A 20050-nucleotide genomic window follows, 5' to 3' on the forward strand; every position below is an offset into this window, starting at 1 on the left:
ATACAACAAACCAAATGGCCCACCGTCCCATCCTTTTTCTGTCTCCAACAATACAATCTCAGTGCAGAAAGTGTAATGTTGAAAAATGGAGCACTCGCACAACAAAGGCTCAAGCATTTTGCACACAGCCATTAAATGTATTTTTTTCCACTTTTAACATCCTAAACTATTTCTGTAAGGAGGTTGGAGGGTGTGGCTAGAGGAAGTCATCTTCGGACTTTCTCCTTCGCCGTCATCAGTGATTAGTTTGGGTGAAGGTTTGCCATCGTGTCTTATGAATAGTACCCATGGCCGTAGCGACATTAGAGGACAGCGAGGTTTAGACCTCCCTTATTTCATCCAAGGTTTTTTTTTGTTTTTTTGGACCGCCAAAAATGCCCAACTGAATCAAACATAAAAAACCTCAAAACCTCTGTGAAACGTGCTTTGCAGATTGTGGTTAACATCCATGGGCTTTGTTTTCGTTTTTTTGCCTGTGCGAGTGGAGTGGTGCGACTCGTGGAAGAGAACGCAATTCAGCAGACATTGCAAGTGATTAAGCCTGCGCAGCGCAGCACTTGGGCGCAACAAAGCCAACAGTTTTAAAACAGTAGCCTATGCATAATGAGTTATGAGTAGGCTATGATGTCTTCTTTGACAACTTTGTGAAGCAATTTGATAAGTCACTGTTTTTAAGAAGCCGTCATTTGGTCAGTGGAGAAAAAAAAAGACAGACTGACACCATCAGCTGCATAAAATATGAGCTTAACAAATGCACTACTCTGTTCTTTTGTGTTACTGCCCTGAAGAAGGCACTCATGCCGCTACGCGTGGGCCTTGTTTTTTAAGATGTCCAAGTAGGACTTGTCAAGTAATAAAGACATTTTAATTGGGAGTGCCTTAGTCAGAGAATCTTTTTTTCTCATTTCTTTGAACTTGGATGTACAACACCTTGGACTAAAGAGCACCCAAACCCAAGAAGCCTACAAACAATCGGGATAAGAGCACGCCATATTCTACAAACTCAAATTACCCCCTATATTCTTTAAAAACATGGTGGTGTACTATAAAAAAATTTAAATTTAGTACAGTACATTTAAAAAAATAAATGCTGGTTTATACAATTAAAAGACATTTAAACAATACAACTCTTGTGTGACCTGTAATTTAATAAATACATTAAAAAATATAAATATATATTGTACATATACATAAATGTAGGCTATATATTAAAAACTATTTAATTCAAAATATATATATATATTGTAAAAATTTCGGCGCACGCTATGCGCGTGCATCATGGACCTCACCTATTCCAAAATCCTGGCTACGGCCCTGATAGTACCCCATGAGAAAGAACAGCAAAGCTCTCAATTTTTGAGCTTTCACTGTGACTCCATTATGTTTTTGTGTGTGGACAAATTGGCTGTTACAGGCTCCACAGTGTGACAGAGCTATCCATCAACTGTCGGAGTGAGAGCAGACCTCGGTGGCTCACTTCACTCTGTCTTTCCAAACACCAGGAACCTATTGAAGAAAGTTCTTGGCTTGGTCAGGAACGGAAAGAAAATTTCCAAACTAACTTCAATCCTTCAGAAACTACGAAGAAGCCTATATGGCCCTCAGACCAGGTGACTCAGAGCTCCACTCCACTTTCTAATGTGATGTACAGCCATCTTCTACAATTCTGCTGTGCAGAATGCTGGGAGCTCTCATGACTATTTCAAATCCAGACACTGTCAAAGTTTTTTTTTCCAAGATGTCAAACAATCTTCTAACAGATGTGTTGTGTCAATCACAGACAAGTATTGATTTACCGACATACCGCCTCTGCACTTGGAAAAAATCCCATTTGCCCCTCGTGGCTCAGATGCAGAGAGAACATACTTATGTCAACAAGACAAACAATCACATTAAATGTGTATATGGTTACACTTTCCTGTCGATTATTCAGACTGAGCTGGACTAGATTAACCTGTCTCCATAAGGCATTTTTATTCTGACGGAACAACTCATTTGATCATGTGTAAGCACAGGTAATGACTGCCGATCTGATATTCCAGCATCTCATCCCATGGGAGATATTTTGTGAATGTCACTGTCACTCCATTGCTACCAAAACAGCGGATCACTTTCAGAAGATGTAAACTTCATTATTTTAAGTGTCTTAAACGATGACCAGAGTTCTCTCAGAGCTACACATCCCCAAACTCCCCCGAATACAGATGAATCCACGAAAATAGATGGAACCTTCGAGCGCACCAGTGACGGCAAAAAAGGACAAATGATCAAAATACTCTTAGCAGCCAGAATTGCTTCACTCACGCTTTGCCAAACGTCAAATAAAGGCTGCGACTTGTGATGGTGAAAGTTACTCGCGGTCTTCTTTTAAAAGCAAATCATGCAAGACATCAACCCTTACATGTGTGTAGTAATTCTATCTGCTTAAGTTTGGATGAGTTTATTGTGCTCAGTGCAGTTCTGTGCGTAGGAGTTGTCAGCACATCCCTGTGCATGCTCCAAAAGGGCAGCCAGGTGAAAATGCTGAGGTTGCCAAACACTTAGGTAATGCTTGAACTGTGTGTGAGCATGACCTCCACAACACGGAAAGCAAATTCAAAATGATTTTCTTCCCCTTGTATTTTTGCTCCATGTGTCCAGGATGCTTTCGTGTGACGAGTCTGTATTTACGTGTTGATGCGCCTCACATCCAGAATGTTGTGCACAGAGCTGGCAATAATCTGCTACACACTCCATTACAGACACACAAATGAATGATGGTCCCTGCCTTGTTTCAGGTTCTGTACTCATCATGCATCAGTTAATATCGCACAGTACACCGAGTTCATTCAGCTTTAGTGCGTTCAACAAGGTGCACCCTGGCAGCAGAGGTGTGCTGCGTAACCTACTATTTGGGCTTAAATGCAGAGGATTTGTACCTTAAATTGTACAAAGTTGATTCACATTTGTAATAATATGCGTTTCATAACAAAAGAAATGAGAATTACATATAGATAGAACTAGAGAATCAGGGCAAATAAGAAATCAAATACTTGAGCATTTTCAGGCCAGGTATTCACAGACATGTAGAGAATGAACCAAGAACAGTTATAGAAGAGTGCAATGAAATAAAGCCTCCCCCCTGTTCTGATGCTGAGTACTTACAGCTGGGGTTGTCGGGCTGGCGTCAGCTGAATAGAGCTTTATGATGATGGCTGACTGCAAGTCATAATTTACCAGCTCTTCACTGCTTCCAGGTTGAGGATAATGATGGGGATCAAGGTACGGTAGGTGGAAGGCTGTGGGTTTTTAAAGAATCCTGCGTCACAAAATCTTTCTAAGCAGGATAGTCAGAAGTCAAAGCGCAACACTGTATGTTTTAAAGACAGTCATTTCAATTAAGCCATCTTTTCCAGTGATGCCTAAAAAAAAAAAAAACAGTGACGGTTCTTCTAATTAAATTCTTGGTCACGTTATCAGATTTTATTTTAAAGAAACCTTTTTTTTCCCTAAAAAACCCAATGCAGAATAGAAATATTGATCATTCTGAAATAGTGATAACATGATTCTGAACCCACTGTTTACAACACTCGGAGCACTGTCTGCAGTGCAAGCAGCAGACTATGCAGAAAAAAAGCTCAACAGTGCTAACGCAAGCACGTTTGTGAAATGCTTTGTTTTACAATAAATATCAGAAAAGATCACCATTGCTTTCATACTGTTTGCATATACAGCATGTAGAAAATGGAAAATGTTGTCCAATATGCTGCATCAACACTGTCATAGTCTTGCTCCCTGAGAGGTCCAATAGTGCATCAGTCAGAAAAATCAGTCAGACTCTGGCTGCTAACCTTTCCAGCTGACTACAATTGTTCAACCCAACAGACATACCATGCTTTCTCATTGGGATTTCACGTCATACATTTCATGGCCACTAAGAAAGACTTAATAGGCTCATAATCAGTGAAGAAAACAAACCAAACAAGTCCGCTTAAACTAAAAACAAAGTCCAAATTAGTTGAGAAACGTAGGCATCCCTTTAGCATGCTTGAATCTGGAGGTTTGATTTTAAACATTAGCCCCTTTCACACCCGGGTTTAATTCACGAATTTAGCGTGTCCGCTGTTGCGTTCACACTGCCGACCCTGGCTGCCGCATCAACTCGACTCGCCTTTCGACCCGCGTCGGACCCTAGTCTTTTTGCCGAGCCGAGTTTGATGTGAACGCAATCGACGCGGGTCGGACGTGGGCGTGACGTGAGGAGTTTAAAAGACAGAATGGACAGCTGATTCAGAACAACAGCGACAGGTGAGGACAAGTTTTACTCTGTTTTAGCCTACATCAAGTTTGAGACATTTTTGAAGATGGCCAACTGGGGAGACAAGGAGGTCCGCGAGCTCCTCAGCCCCCGAGCAGAGGACGTTATTTACCACATTTCGGGGACGGTGAAGGATGGACCTCTGCTGGAAGGGCTGGCGAGAAAGATGGGACAGCGCGGTTTCCCACGCACCGTAAAGCAACATCTCCATGAACTGCATATACAATTGCATAAACGATATCTCAAGGTGTTCCGCCATCGTTTGTTTGAAAAATTTGATGCAGACAGGTGTATTTAACCCTACCTCCGACCCATGGCTTGTGCCTACGTCATTGTACACGCCCAGCATTTTATGTGTTTCGTGTGACGCTCTGCCACTAGGCCACACCCCCTGAACTCGGCTTCAGGCGACACGGGTCACCCTGACACGCCAAGCGTTCACATTGCTCGACGCGGGTCGAAGGTGCAATTTGGACCCGCTAAGGTAGCGGGTCGCAGTGTGAAAGGGGCTATTGTAAACCCTTTAAAATCCTTTATATTTCTGCTTTACTCATCAAAATTCTCCCACGGCCTAAAATAGATCAAAAGATCTACTTCACCAAGGTGAAGCTCCGACTTTCATTAATCGCCGTTCTTTTCATACATATATAAAGAAGGTCGACCATTTACACTAAAAACATCTCATTCTTCTTCCAAATGAACCCATTACAACCGGATCTAGCATGCGCTGCTCCCTCTTTGTGCAATCAGCTTCAAAACTCTTTGAAATTAGAGGAGCCGAGCTGGTCTTTCTCTGCTTTGTTCCTGCCGTCTCAGCGAGGGCGCTGAAGCAAGAGAGATCTTTGCTTTCAATGAGACTTCTTCCTGTTAACGAAAAAAAATTAATGAACATAAAAAATGCGCTTTCAATAATAGTTACTTTAACACATTTTATTATATATACACGGTATGAGGACAAAGATTATTCATTCACAAAAAATGCATACGGTTTAGTCTCTAAAATAGTTTTTTATTTCCTGTTTACAGTTTCTTCAAAGGCTTTATTAAACACTTCTTCATAACCCTCAGATGTTTGAAGGCTTTGTAAACAAAACCTTGGGTCATAATGAGTAAATTGCTAATGATATAGGTTTGCATTAACCATTCACTTATTTAATGGATAAACAACTGTTCTCTAAATCCATTTGAAGGACTGACGATGTTTTCATGTATTCAGAAATATAGTAATTTCCACTGGGTTCATGAGCAGCACCTGTGCTTTTCAATGGAAATCAAGATTGTAAGAGGCTTATTTACAATGTCCTTGTAAATGTGAATTGTAAAGAAGATTCCTCCTACAGCGCAACATCATCCTGCATGCAAACATCCTGAATGAGTGGGCCGACAGATGACCTGTTCTCTTTAGATTCCGTCATCGAGGCGATACAGTTGGGCTGGAGTAAAATATCGCACCTGCCCCTCCTTTCCCTCCCCCACCACCCCCACGTGTGACAGCATAATCTCTGACCTTGATATGCAGAACCTTTGGGAATCATATTTATCTGTGTAAAACCACAATGTTAAACTTGTTCTCTGCTCAGCGTCGACTCTAAATCCCTTCTCTGTCATGGCTGACCTTGAAGCCGGGCTTTGACGAGACTAAATGTAATAGCACTTAACTTTAACATAACAGTTGCACAGAGAAGAGTCGTGAGCTGGAGGGGGCCCTTGGCAGATCAGATCATTCGCTGAAACATATTTACTTCTATGTCGTAATGACAGCTGTAGCGGAATATGCCTCAGGCGAGTATAATATGCACGTGTGTCCTAGAATGTGTGCGTGACAGTCTGGGCCTGCAGGGGTTTGCGGTCCTGCAATGTACAGCATAATAACGACAGGCAACGCACACACAAACTCCTCTGGAGAATTTCAGGCTCTCCAATTCCTACAGAGAATAACATTAGGTCATAAAAACCTCATTCTCATCGTATGCTGAAACTCAGACTCAAATGCTGACATTTTTCTCCCGTTTCGATACCAACACAAACACTTCAGATGGATAAATGAATAGAAAATTACCACATGAGTTGGATCTCCCATGGCACAAATGCAAAAGAAATTTTATAAAAAAAAGTCTTCTGCAGAATCTTTTCCCTCAAGCCTTAGCAACAGTGGGCCACCAGATGAGTAGAAAGGAATCCATTCATCACACCCCTGGGCACGCTCAGCTCTTCCGAGCCCTGCAGGCATTCTGTACCTTTGAATCTTCACTTTCTTTGACTCCTTTATATTTGCAGGGGGCCACAGGGGATGGTGCTTGCTTCTATTTGTTTTTATTACTGTAAGAGCTGCTTCTTCAGAGGCAAAAGATTGACTTCCATGCGTCTGGGTTACAAGGAAAATCGAGCAGAAAATAGCAGGAAAATGGTGGTGTAATGGAAATGAAACAAAAAGACACATAGCAGGCCAATTCAATTACTTATTAAGAAGCTCAGATTTTTTAATTTTCTTAAGTGTGACCTGTATGTCTAGGAGTTTTAAACTGTCTCAGGGTATGTTTTTGCTTACTACTCATCTTCTGCAATTGCCTCATCCTTTGTTTTCTTCACCTGCAAGTGTGAGCGCTCCCCCACAGTGGGTGTGTGTGGGCTCCAAGACGGGACACAACAAGGTCCCATCCCACTATCCACAGTCCCTTGGAGAGCTGCTACTGAAGTGCAGCAAAAATGTGACGAAGCGCCCGACCAGCTTCCCTTCCAAATGGTTCCCGCTGACGGTATTAATGGAGCACCAAGAGGAGCTTTAAATGCCAAGCAGCAAACCCACCTCACTGCAGAAGTGAGTAAAACCATTTTCATCCGTCTCTGCTGAGAACGTTCTATCCCATGATGGATTCATTGCGACTAAGTTATTGTTGCAACATCTTTATATTCGACTCTAGCCAACAGAGCCAAGACTATGAACAGTAGTTAGGCACGGGGCCCTACATTTATGGTCCAACAGCACCAGCTCTTAAGAGGATCTAACCCGCTACACTGCAAATTTCATGTTGTTATAAATTGTCCGAAGCCTGTCATCATTTAAAACAGGGAAGAGCAGCACCCATTTCTTTCAATAAAAAGCCCCAGCAATGATTGTGTAGCACATTTTTTAAACAAGGACAGAATAATCATGCGGCTAAAATGAACTCAAATATCCTCACCCACAACCCAGTACCTAAAAGGTGAGTGGGGAGAGGGTTTCCAAAGCATTTAGAAATGAGGGCTGTGCCCGCCTAAGAGTGAAGGGGATTAAATCACAGAGGGAATGTCACAAGGTTTTCTGAAAGAATGGCTGTCAGGGAATTCAGGAAGAGACATGAGGGAAAGAATGTGTGGTACAAGTGAAGGGACTAAAGGAATGACGATAGGCAGGAACTTGTTAAGAGGTACAAGAGATGTAAACAGGAAAGAGAGTCAAGGGACGAAGAGGACTGAGCATTAGAGAGGCCCCTTCTTCCGTGATGATCTTTGAGCTCCTTCTAATTGGGCAAATTCTGAGTAGGCGTCTGGCACCCTGCTCATGAGAACAGGTCAGACAGAGAGCAAAAGAGAGAAAGACGGAAGGAAAGGGGAAACATCCACAGACACAAGTGTGTGGGGGGGTCATGAAAAGAATGAACTCTTGAATGAACGTAATGAATAGAGGGGTTGTACATGAACAGCACTGACCTGAACCCAACTCCCTGATCTGTACTTGCCTTGATTCCCTGTTTCCATGTTCTCCTGCCATCACAACCCCGTTGGAAATCTACAAGGAGCTGAATCAACTGAAATTCTGAAAAATGCATTTGATAATGAAACAGCTTTGGGAGGCCCAAGGACCCTTTCTGAACGGTTGAGTGGTATAACAAAAGGAAAGAGTGTTCTATGAGGGCCTCTCCAGGACTAATTCGTGAGTGTCGTGATCAATGGGTTAATTAAGTGGCGAGAGGAGAAAATGGAGATGACAGGGCCCTAAGTAAGTAGTGGCAAAGAAATAAGGAGGGTGAAAGGATATTTGGGTGGAGGTTAGGAGGGTGACAACAGTAGACGCAGAGGACACTCAAGATTTAGAGGATGAAGAGCCCTCAGTAGGACTCCGATTCCCTTGTGTACTTAAGTGAATTGACTGGGACGCTTTAATGATTCTCTGATAGAAATTTCTTTATGTTAGTGACGGTCATGAACCATCAGCTCACTTACTGAGATCAGTATCACTCCCACCGTGACAAGATGTCAGGAACACAATCTATGCTTCAGTTTTTCTGAGAGCTTTAGAAAATCCATTAACAGGTTTATTGTCAACAAAATCTAGACAGGAGTGCACACACTGGTCAAGATCCCCTTCAAAGCACATCCCTGGCGCCGTTTTATCCCCGGGTATGTAAAGCACGTCCACAGTTGACAGGATCCTTTGAAACGTGTTCATTCTCTAAAGAAGCTGGGAGAGAAAGGGAGTGCTTGAAAAAATAAATAAATAAAAAAAATAGGGCCAGGATATTCTGCTGACTTGCAGGCACTCCAACCAACAGTGTCTTCTTCTGTTTCCCTACTTACAGTGTTCTCAAGTCCCTGAAGAAAAATGGACTGTTTCATGTTGGCACTGTGGGAGCTTTGGTTGGTTATTTTTCCCACGTCTTAGCATGAACAACCCCACCCCAATCCATTCTGCCACTTAAAGATTATCCACGCGAACGTATAGCCCTGCAAAGCAATCTCACCACTCATTAGCTATTAGCACTAGCGTGTGTTCAAGGTTACACTCCCTTACCCTGGCTAATTAAAGTGACAAGATCATATCTTTCTTCCTCCTCCCATGATCTATTCCACTCTTTATGAGCTGCTTATACGTTCTTGATCCGAAACCGTGCTCTCAAGATACTCATTACAAGTCCACAATTTTCCTTTTGTGATTAAAATGTTTAATCTACTAAACATGTTAAAATGTCCTTGCACATTTATTCCATCTTTCTGAGTCTTCAGGTAAATTTCAGTCAGAAGGGCGCAGGAAACGTGAGTCACTCTCACAGAGACTTTAGCTTGAGGGTCGCAAACTTAAAGTCAGAATACTGACATTTATGTTCCCAGTGCTGTGAGCTGCTACCTCTGAAAATATAGTCAGCTAAAAGTCCGCTCACAGGGGAAGTTTGGCCCAGGGGTGATCCGCAGATTGGAATTTAGCCCCTCTTTCCTTCAACAGCTTGTCAGCAGGGAAATTGTTTCGGCTTTGGGAGACAATCTGAAGAGCCACAGATGAACGACTCACCCACAATGCCATATTTGCTATAAAGGATGGAGGACACCTGCCACATGCTTAAATATTAACACAAAACAGAAACGTTAATAAAAAGGAGATGGGTGTGTCGAGTCTTCCAGTGTATCTGCTCTTTAGTGCATGTGCATATGCATGTGTGCACGTGTCCCTGTTAAAACTGAAGGTGTTTTCTTTGCTGATCCTGACAACAACAGTGACGATCATCATCTGCTCAGCATCACCGGGTGCAAAAGCGTAACACTGCCTTTCTTGTGCTCATTCATCACTGCCAAGCCGCTGCTTTCCCCTCATAAGAACCAAACACACACACACACAAGACCAGAATCAAGCAAGAGCCTGTCAAATAAGAGACATCCTAATTCATTTCATAAGCGCAGGCTCATTTTTTACCATTAGCGTCTGCCATCAGTAAAGCTGAAGCCTAGCAGTCTAACAACACATCAACTGGGGGTGGAAAGCACGCAGAAATACTTCAAATAAATGCTGTTTGTTCAGAGAACCCAAATGGACAAATTATCGAGGTGAAAATCTGAAAAGATTTTTCTAAAAAAAAAAAATTAAAAAAAATCTGAAAGAAAACCCACACACTTCTATGGTTTAACAGTAACAACTTTGCTGTTTAAAAACTACTGTCAGGACCAACATTGAATGTGGGAAGCCTGTTAATCTTAATCTCCCAATGAAGAAATGAGATGAGATGAAACCTTAAACTGCATTAATAAGAGAACACACTCAACTTTTCTTTTTTGTGGTGTTCGACAAAGTCCAGCTGCTCTACCCTTAATGTCTTCGAGTTACCATTACATGAGAATGGATTGAATAAAAATGAGAATAAGTCTCAAGGAAAGTAGCACAAAGGATGAAAAAGGAATCAGATAATAAACACCACAGAAATCTGTTTTGGACTATTCATTGTTCGGTCTGCAGTTCTTTTTAAGACACCTTGATTTTTTAGGATACGCCAAGCTATCAAGACCCAAAAGGAGCCAAGTGTTGTTGCATTACCGACAACAGAGAAAAAAAAAATTGCACTGAAACACTTTGCAAAGACCAAATCCAGCTGCCAGTTGAGTCTATTTCTACCTAACTCAATAAATATAGCAATGTTTGGTTAGAATCACACGATTGTTGTCCACCTATCACAGAGGTTTGTGTGGCATGGCTCATGAGAAATGGTTTGAAAAATATGAAAAAGGCACCACATGTGTCCCCGTTGGCTGATTGTCGACGGTATAAGGCCAGGATGTATCTTTTCCAGGAGCTGCCTCACCTTCATCTGCATGGTCCTGCACCATGAATAACCGTTTAATTAAAAAAATACTCTTTAGCAGGCAAACTGACCTAAATAGAGCCAAATACCCAAGCTGAACGATTTCAACAACTCATCAAGTGGCATGCGCTTGCCTTCAACCTACTATGTTTGCAAGATTACAAATAAAGTGCATCTGCGGCCTTACGAGATAGGCTCCCAAAATGCTGCCATAGGCAGACTGATGTAGTTATTATCGAGTTAATATTTTCTGCTTTTTTAGTAGATTACCTGCAGAACTATACATGCTCGGCAGCACATTGATAATTTTTTTTTATTGCATCCCAACGCTAACTTGCCCCGCCCAGCTTAGTTAATCAAACCCTACATTTCTCAGCAGAAGAGACGGTGGCGACTACGGTGCTGAACACAGCCCATCAGCTCCTCCAGGCAGCACCAACCCCGGTATCTCTGCTTTCTCAAGTGTTGCCATTAGCTGGCAGCTCTGGCCATGCCTCAAACTCCGACCACCACAACCCACAGTCACTTATGTCAGCAGATGGACGTCAAATGAATAACAGCCAAGCCTGTACTATGGGACAGCCACCAGCTATGTCACTGTGGAAGCTCATTATGTTTGAATGACTGAGACCCAAGCTCCGTGTGTGTGTGTGTCAGCTGAAGAAGCAAAACGTGTGTGTTTTATAACCGCCTGCATCGATATACGCTGCAGCCACAGTGATAACACTTCAGCCTGCTGAACATGCTGGCCAAAACAGCCACTACTGCTGCTGCTTCCTCTGCCCACATTACCAATTCAACTGGCCCTTCTCTAACTAGTTGTTAGGGCTTCAGCTGACAGCTCACAGTAATAAATGGGGCGGCATGTCAGCCCATACAAATGTGCAACAAGTGCAATAAAAGGGAACCAGTAGCATTTAGCGGATATAAAAAGTGTAAAGTAGATATGTTGCTGTTCTCTGTTCTGAGCAGTATCATCCTTCACAACCTGCTTTTTCAGAAACTATCTGCTCTTCAACTTACTTTCTGCACGGTTTTCGATCTCTCCAGCAACATCTGTGATCACTTGACTTTCAGAGCACACTCTCTCGTCCTCTCTCTCTATGTGTCTGGGGTAAAAAGGCTGACAAAAAAAAAAAAAAACAGCATGGCAACCTGCCTGTCTCCACCTGCCCGTTGACCCGGAGCTTGTTTGCGATGCTGAAGGTTTACTATCAAGTGCTCGCAAGGTTGTGGCAACTCCTGACCTTGAGATGCTGTCAATACCACGAGTCACTCCATTTCTCCATGAACGCATTGATGAAAAAAGGCAGCCCAAGGTGTGATAAACTGCAGAGTTGTGTGGGAGAGAGTGGTGAATCTAATGCCTAATCACAGGGGAACAAAAGAAAAAGAATGCTTTCATAAGAACATTAATCACCAAAGTTGTATTGTTCTGAGATGTGCACGTATGAAACCCATGGACAGGACTGCAGAACGGTATTAAGGACAAATATCAATCACACAGGTGGAATTCCTATAGCTGGATCAGAGAAATAGAGGGAAGTCACCCAGCTCGAAGGGATGAGCCTCTGAGCCTCACTACTCAAAGCAACATGGATTCTGACTGTCGTGTCAATCTGATTGGCCAGAAAGCAGGATGTATTTAATCCGGGCTGTTGCTGTCCCAACTGCTGCTGATTCCATCAAATCCGTGTCATGCTCTCTATTCAGGATTCAACTGTGCAATGTCAAAGCATGAAATCCCATTGTAGCCTTGCAACTTTATTATCTTTTCAATAAATGAATAATAATAAAAAAAATATACATATATAACTCAATCGTTTTAATCTTTATAGGTTTTATCGTACGAGAGGTGACGTTGAGCTGTATCCCACCTGCACATTCAAACTTAAGTAGAAGGCCCAGAGGTGGCCAATTAATTTTTTTTTTTATTATTATTATTATTACACCGTGTCTCACTGGTTTTCATCTCTGTCTGTTGAAAAGAGAGGAGTAAATGTTCATTGATCTTGGCTGGTAGTCAGCGTGGTTCAGGCTGGGGATGGGGGAAAGGAAACAAAAGTCGTCGCCCACCCCCCCCCTCCCTCGACTACATGTCAGAGAGAGTCCAACCTTGATCTAACCTTAATGAGTACACTGGGGACAATACGACACTGTTTGCTTCCAGAGAGTGAGGGAGAGACAAAAAAAAGCCAAATAATAAATAAAAACACCATGCCACAAAAAAAAAAAAAAAAAAAGGCCAAGCAAAGACAAAAGGTAAGAACAAAGACAAAGAAAGCCTTGAAGGTCAAAAATATACTTGCTTTTAATTGCACACACACACGGTTATGACGGCCGCCTTGTGTATCCTGAGTCAGTTTGGAGCGGAGTGTATTAGTTGTGCATTTTAAAGCTATGCATGTACACAAAATGCAATATGAAGGTGACTGGTAGAGGCAGCACAGGGGCAGATGTTACCGGATATCAAACAGCTGTTCCCTTTTTTGCTGTGGTCCTAAAATCAACTTAATACTAAGTTGTTTCATTTTTTTTTTTTTTTTTTTAACATCCTGCAACTCCACCAGTTCGCCACAGGAAGCGTGGCTGATCGCAGTTCCTAAAACTCTTGACGGGATCTTTTTTTTAAAATCCTACTTTAGAGTCTGAGCTTTCTCAATACGAGGGGAACGATCTGTGACAAAGCTGTACGCCGACACTCATGTTGTCCGGACCAGTCAGACCAGTCAGGCTGACTGGTGAATGTCTGAATACCTCACCAGAACCTGCCATCACAAGAACTTTGGAAAAATGTTGCCCATATCAACCAGAGTACTTAACGTTGGCGTCTAAAAACGTTTAGACACAGAGGAATAGATCACCAATGGAGCCCATGGTTTGCTGAGCCTGTCTGTAAATGAGGAACCATTAAGTCATTTGGACTTCTACATGAACTGCCAGGTGGCTGGTAAATCACTTCAGCGTTCCCATCTTTGGTGCCAAAGCAACCAGAGAAAAATTTCCATGAAAGTATGATAACCATCATCAAACTCTTAAGAGCCGTTTTGGTCCGAAAGCAACTTATGAATGTTAAACCAAACAGAGATACCAGGAGGCTAAACAGGGAAAAATGTTGTTTCAACTGACCTTCCCCTTTAATCTTTTCATAACTATCGAAGAGGAGTGTCGGACACATAGCATTTACTAACTACCACATGTAACAATTGTAAATAACAATGAGAAAATGAAGCCATTGTGCCCGTATTGATTGAATTGATTTTTCTTGCCCAGCCAGAGTAATTCACACATGGTTTCCTCATTTTGCATATAACAAAATAGTCAAATCAAAATTTATTTTCAAGACTCTAGTCTGAGAACATTGTAATTGGGTCTTTATTATGAAAAATATGCAGCCTCGAGGGATTTAGGCATTGAAGCTGTTCATGTGGTGATGTTTGTTTTGTTTTTTAAGAAACAAATTTTCAGGACTTTGTGTGCATGACCACTTGGTGAAAGATGCATGCAAACCAAGTGAACATTTCTTGCTAAACCACGTTTATCCTTCCAAAAAGGTGTCGTCACAGCAACGACACAACAAAGGAGTTCCTCTTTACAAAAAAAACAAAAAAAAAACAGCAAGGCCCACTTTGGACCAAATGAATGAGTCGGTCTCAAATAGATGGAGATGACAAAAAAAATAATAACATCAATGAGAATTAAAGGCAATAAAGGGGTCCTGCGGGGTTTATATGCTCTAAAGAATACTGTCTTTGGCAGGGAGGGAAGTTGTTCAAAATCCATTTTATATTATATTGTTATAGATAGATAGATAGATAGATAGATAGATAGATAGATAGATAGATAGATAGATAGATAGATAGATAGATAGATAGATAGATAGATAGATAGAGAAGCAGCAGCCTACACATAAGGGAACTAATTTTCAAGAGAGAATTAAGGGGAGGCATATTCCCATGGTGAACAGCTTCAGCAGCCTCTTGTCAATCAGCAAGATCTGCCATTGAAAAATAGATCACCCGATGCAAAGTTATACCGTCTCACCAGCTTTAATTGGAATGAGAGAAAAACAGGGCAATGGAGAATTCACAGCACAAGAAGCGAGAAACAGGAAAAAAGGAAACGCAGACAAGGAATGTTTCGTCACAAACAAGAAACAATGCACCGGAGAGGCGAGTGGATTCTTCTTTTTTTTTTTTTTTCGTAAACAAGTGACAGCCGAGGCTCCTGTCAGGTAGAACCAATTTAGCTCACACTGGAGGAAAACAAAAACAACACGAGCCGATGGTGGAAAGTGTCATATCTAGACTGGTCCCCAACACCAAAAATTGCCGTTTCACAACAAAGGATCCCAAACTGCACCATAACCACGTTTTTCCACTCACGTTTCCCTTTTCTATATACATATTCACAGCCTACGATGACATTCAGGTTGAACATCCATCCAAGATTTCTCGTTGCGCGATGACATTCAAACGCCATGTTTTGGTGCGCGATGGCATCGTTCACCTGCAACATCTTGCTACATGGCAACACACATATCGTTGCACAATCCTCGCAGACGAGACAAAGACCCACATTTATGCCATGAGGCTCCAGCTTCAATGGTGTTATGCAAACGCAGCTGACAGAGCATGCAGCGCTGGAGGAGTTTATAGCCTGGAAATGAAAAGGCACTTTTCAGCATGGTGTTTATTTTAATGCAGGTACGCCCTTCTACAAAATTACCCAAATTTTTCCAAAGTAACCATTTCTTTCCACATGAAAATTCAATTTTTCCCTGATGCACCGCTCTAACTCGGCACCCAAGCGATCCCATGGAGAGATCTTTCTGTTGCCTCCATAAATCAACTGTTTATTCAGCGTGCTCCAGGTCAAAAAAATCCTATAAATGTGCAAACCTGTTGCCACAATTATTCAATATTCTGAGGATTACGCAACCGGTAACTGTACGCTTTCTCATTGGGAGACCTTCAACTTAGCTGAAAAGTTCAAGACAAATTCACAGTTTTGGGGAAATAAATTTCTGCCAGCAGCCCTGGAAATATCCCTCCACGATTACAAAGCTATGACTGACACACGCAACATGGTTCCCTCCTTATTTTCTCCCAACAGAGGGAAGGAATAAACAACACCTCCCCGAGGACCCAGACTTGGCTTTACTAATTCATTTGAAAGGGGTTTTTCATTTTGCCAACATTCATCTGATGAGTCACAGTCAATGCCTCAACTGTCATAATCTTGAAGATTTTGTACACAGATGACAGGTCTCGGCTATAATTAGCACCGAGCCGTGTTCTCTGCACAGTCAGAAAACATCCTGACCCACTGGGAAACCTGCTGTCACTTACACAAACGATCCGGGATGAAATTAGCAGCACTAAACTGACATTTAAGGCCCGTAAAAGTGTGATTCTGACGGCCATTTCATCCAACCCTGTCACTACACCCGACTGAATCTGTTGACTGCTTAGTGAACCAGGCTATAAGGCATCAATCTCGTCAGCGACATTGAAGCTTTGAAGCCCTCTGTTCCATCTGCTTCCAGCCTCACTGCACCTTGCCCCGCGGGGATGGCACTGAGCGATGGTTGCGTTGGCTTTGCATGCATCTGATTAGCAGGCACACAGACAAAGATTCGTCATTTCCAACTTCCACAAGGACGCACATGAAGTCGTACGTGCAGCTCTCCTTGCTTGGGCACCTTTTCTTTTTTTTAGCAAGCTTACTGGACATCAACCTCCAAAACTGAATGACAAAGAGTGAAGATGTTGTACTGCATCGTAGCAGGAATTCTCTCCAGTGTCTCCCCATCTCTTCCATTTTTCTCCCTCTTTTTGTGTGCCCCTTGCTCTCCTACATAAATATGTGCAATCCCTCAACACACTGCTTTGGCGCGACACTTTTATCCCGTTTAAACATCTCCATAGGTCTTCAAAGTTTCCAGAAGGTTTTCACTGAGAGAAATAACGACTCCCCTGTGACGGCATCTGTTTAGCACAAGGACAGTGGAACATTTTTTCCCTTTGCCTCCAATAGAAGAAAAAAAAAAAAAAAAAAAAAAAAGGAGATTTCCCCCACTTCTATGTGTAGAGGACAGACTATAGCTGCCTAAATCAAGGACAGAAGCTGAGCTGAGCAGAGCTGCCTTCCCTTTCTCGTCACCGCAGATAAGAACAGAGGTCTTCTTGTCCCTGCTGAATTTTATCATCTAGCGGGTCCTGCTGATCCAAATGCCCCACAGCACCAGCCGCAGCATATAAATGCGCCTCATTCTTCTTGCTGTGCGTCTGCGTGAGGAGGGGAGCATTTAGGGGAATATGTTCTCATGGCCATGGCGCTTCCTGGGGTCTTTGAGGAAAAATACCAAGTGAAGAGATGCCTATATTAAGTCGAGGGATGATTCGGCTGCTGAAGGAGGACTTTTGTGAGTGCGTGTGCATAATTTGAGTCATTTGTCTGCAACAAATTCTGAATTGCTTGCAAAAGTTCCCCATTTGTTGCGATTAACTTCAGTCTCCGTCCAGATCATGCACAATTAAGGAAAGTACAATGCCCACCATGTTTTGCAAAGACTGATTGATAACCGAGCTACAAATTCTGCTTGTTGGAGGACACGGCGATGGGTTCAGCCTGACTGAAAGCAGCCTCTGTTTCCCTCATTTTGCCAGAGGAGCAGTTCCTCATTAATGGTACAGCGGATACATTTTCTCAGTTTTATTTATTATATATAGGAGAGGCTGCCCAGCATTAATTCCCTCACAGCAGGTCTGACGTGAGCGCACGGTAAATATGCACAAGGCATGCTTGCATACGCCATAATCTGGTGCAAAATTGATTGCTTGTCCAAGCAAATGTGTAATTTTCACTGTTGACAGCATGTAACCTACCTCCATACCTAAAAATACATTCAAAACATTTAGACAGCCCATCCAATACACACACACACACACACACACACACATACATATATATATATATATATGTACACACACATTTGTTGGTGAAGAAACATCTTCTGACTGCATTTGTGACATCCCTCCAACACATAAAATGCACAATTCAAGAAAAATTAAAGAAAAAAAACAACATATAACTACTGTTGTTGCTTTTTCCTGGAAGTAACCATCGCCTCTGTGGCATTGACGGTGTTAGTCTGAGCCTACCTGTTCATTGGTGATTCTCTGGTGATGGTAGGGTGCCAGATTCCCACTGGGCTTCTCTTCCTGAGATTGTGCCCTTCTTCTCCTTGTCCTCCTCACTAAACCTTTCACCGGTGGTCGGGGGGGAAGTCACGGCAGCATAAAAGTGATTGTTTCTCTAATGGAAACTAACTGAAAAAAAATGATATAAAAAAATCATTTGAATGCCACCTCTACAGCACTACCTGGTTCAATCCAGTCGGGCCGGCAGGTGGGACTTCGTGACTGGGGACCAAAAACAAAGCTGCTCTACAGCGGAAGACACCACAAACAGCTTGGGATAGTATGATTCCCCATCGGAGCAGGGGAAGCTCGGCTTGACGCGGCTCGGTCCTCTCCAGCAGGACGATAAATTAATTCATTTCTGGGCTGTCAGGTTGGTCAGAGGAAGAATGTTCCTTCAGGCTACAAGGGGGTTATTTAACGACAAAACACCCCCTCATTACCCGGACGTGTGTCAGTGTATTTAATAGCCTGGAAGTATCACCTGTGTCGACCAATGATCTCAGCTGTGTGAGCGTCTCAGTTCTTGAGCGGTTTTTTTTCCCCTCTTCCTCTCTCTCACTCTTTCTGAGTTGTCGTCGATAAATCCACGATAAATTCCTTCAAAGAGAACCTAAACCGACTGAAGTCACGGTGCAAACCTCCCGAAAGGCGGACGCACAGTGCGCGGTGTTCCGGCTGTCTCGTGAGAAGATGCTGCCGATGCTGGTGCTGCTGCTGCTGTGTGGGAGCCGTGACTGCCTCAGCGAGCCGTTGCGAGCACGCGCACGCTGGCACGCTCTTCACCCGGCGCGCGCCGCAGTGTCCTCCCCAGCAAGCTGGTCGCCCTGACAACGCTTTCCGCTGACCTCAATATGGTCGCTTTTCTATTAAAATGTGTTGCATTAACCGATGCTTCCGTGGCGTTGACAGCACTCGCACTCAGGGGTGAAAATTCAGTGTAAATCCACAGTTTAGGAGCCTATATAGGCTACCACCGGCTCGGTCGCAGTCTTCTCCCGCAGAGGGCTGAAAAATGAGTGCTGAGGAGTTTCATTTTTTCGGCATCCCTCTCATCCTCTGCTCCGCTCGCATCCAGCCTGGTGGATCTGCATCAACGTGACGTCAGAGGACGTTAAAGGGATACGGGTCCATTTTTTTCCTTCAACCACCTGGTGTCTTTTCATTAGGCTACTTCTTCACCATTCATCCAAACTCATCTTGCCCATCTCTTGTTCTGTCACACGACATACAGTTTTCTCTTTCTTCCTGGCTTGTCCACACAGTCAGCTGGAGTAACTGGAGTGTAAATCGTTCGGGGATAAATCACATCAAACCGTATTTCAAGTACCAAATGAGGGATTAAACCAAATTTGGAGTCAAACCACAGATGATTAAAGTGATATAATACACAAAAAGATTACACTCCTTAATAACACAACTTCCATTTGATATGTATTACAGAAAAAAATGTTAGTGGGCTGCTGACTCCACCAGATTGCACAATTATTATTTTTACATTTTACTTTAAGGGATAATAACCATCTAACATCCATCACTGCTGTGTCCCAGATCTCATCAGCGCAGATGGTAATAGCAGTGTGGTGGCAGCACCTGCTCCTCTGGATACAACACAGCCACATGTCTGTCTTATTACTGGGGTCATAACATCGCCAAACATCTGCCTCAGTCACTACCCCACTGCAGAGCCATGTATCCACACTTGGTGGGCTGAAGCCTGCCAGGAATTTTCGAGCCCACAGAGGAAAATGCTCCAGCAAAATCTCTCGGCCCCATCTATGCCTGCCACTGTCCGCCGTCACTTAAGCTGAACTCGAATAAGCACCACACCTGGATATATCCAAAAGACACCGGTTTCCCTCAAGGCAGCATGCAGCTGTCATTTTAGATACGATTTGTTAGTTAACATCCATGCCTTGCTATTCGTTCACTCCCTCATTTAAACCTAAGGTAAAGAAACAGGTTGCTTCTCCACTTGTGTGTGGAATCAGCTGTTCTAAATC

At 42.9% G+C, this 20050-nt stretch overlaps 1 protein-coding gene across 4 annotated transcripts in view; it reads right to left on the bottom strand.

Annotated features, from left to right (window-relative positions):
- nlgn2a (neuroligin 2a) overlaps window positions 1-19084 on the bottom strand; it is a 190435-nt gene extending 171351 nt beyond the window's left edge. For all 4 annotated transcript variants that reach the window (XM_075451575.1, XM_075451577.1, XM_075451573.1 and 1 more), the window contains exon 1: window positions 18009-19084. The gene's annotated coding sequence lies outside the window, so the exon portion shown is untranslated. The remainder of the gene's footprint in view (window positions 1-18008) is intronic.
- Window positions 19085-20050: the final 966 nt, after the last annotated feature.

This window comes from Odontesthes bonariensis, chromosome 19 (genome assembly GCF_027942865.1).
Source record: "Odontesthes bonariensis isolate fOdoBon6 chromosome 19, fOdoBon6.hap1, whole genome shotgun sequence".
NCBI classification, from domain to species: domain Eukaryota; kingdom Metazoa; phylum Chordata; class Actinopteri; order Atheriniformes; family Atherinopsidae; genus Odontesthes; species Odontesthes bonariensis.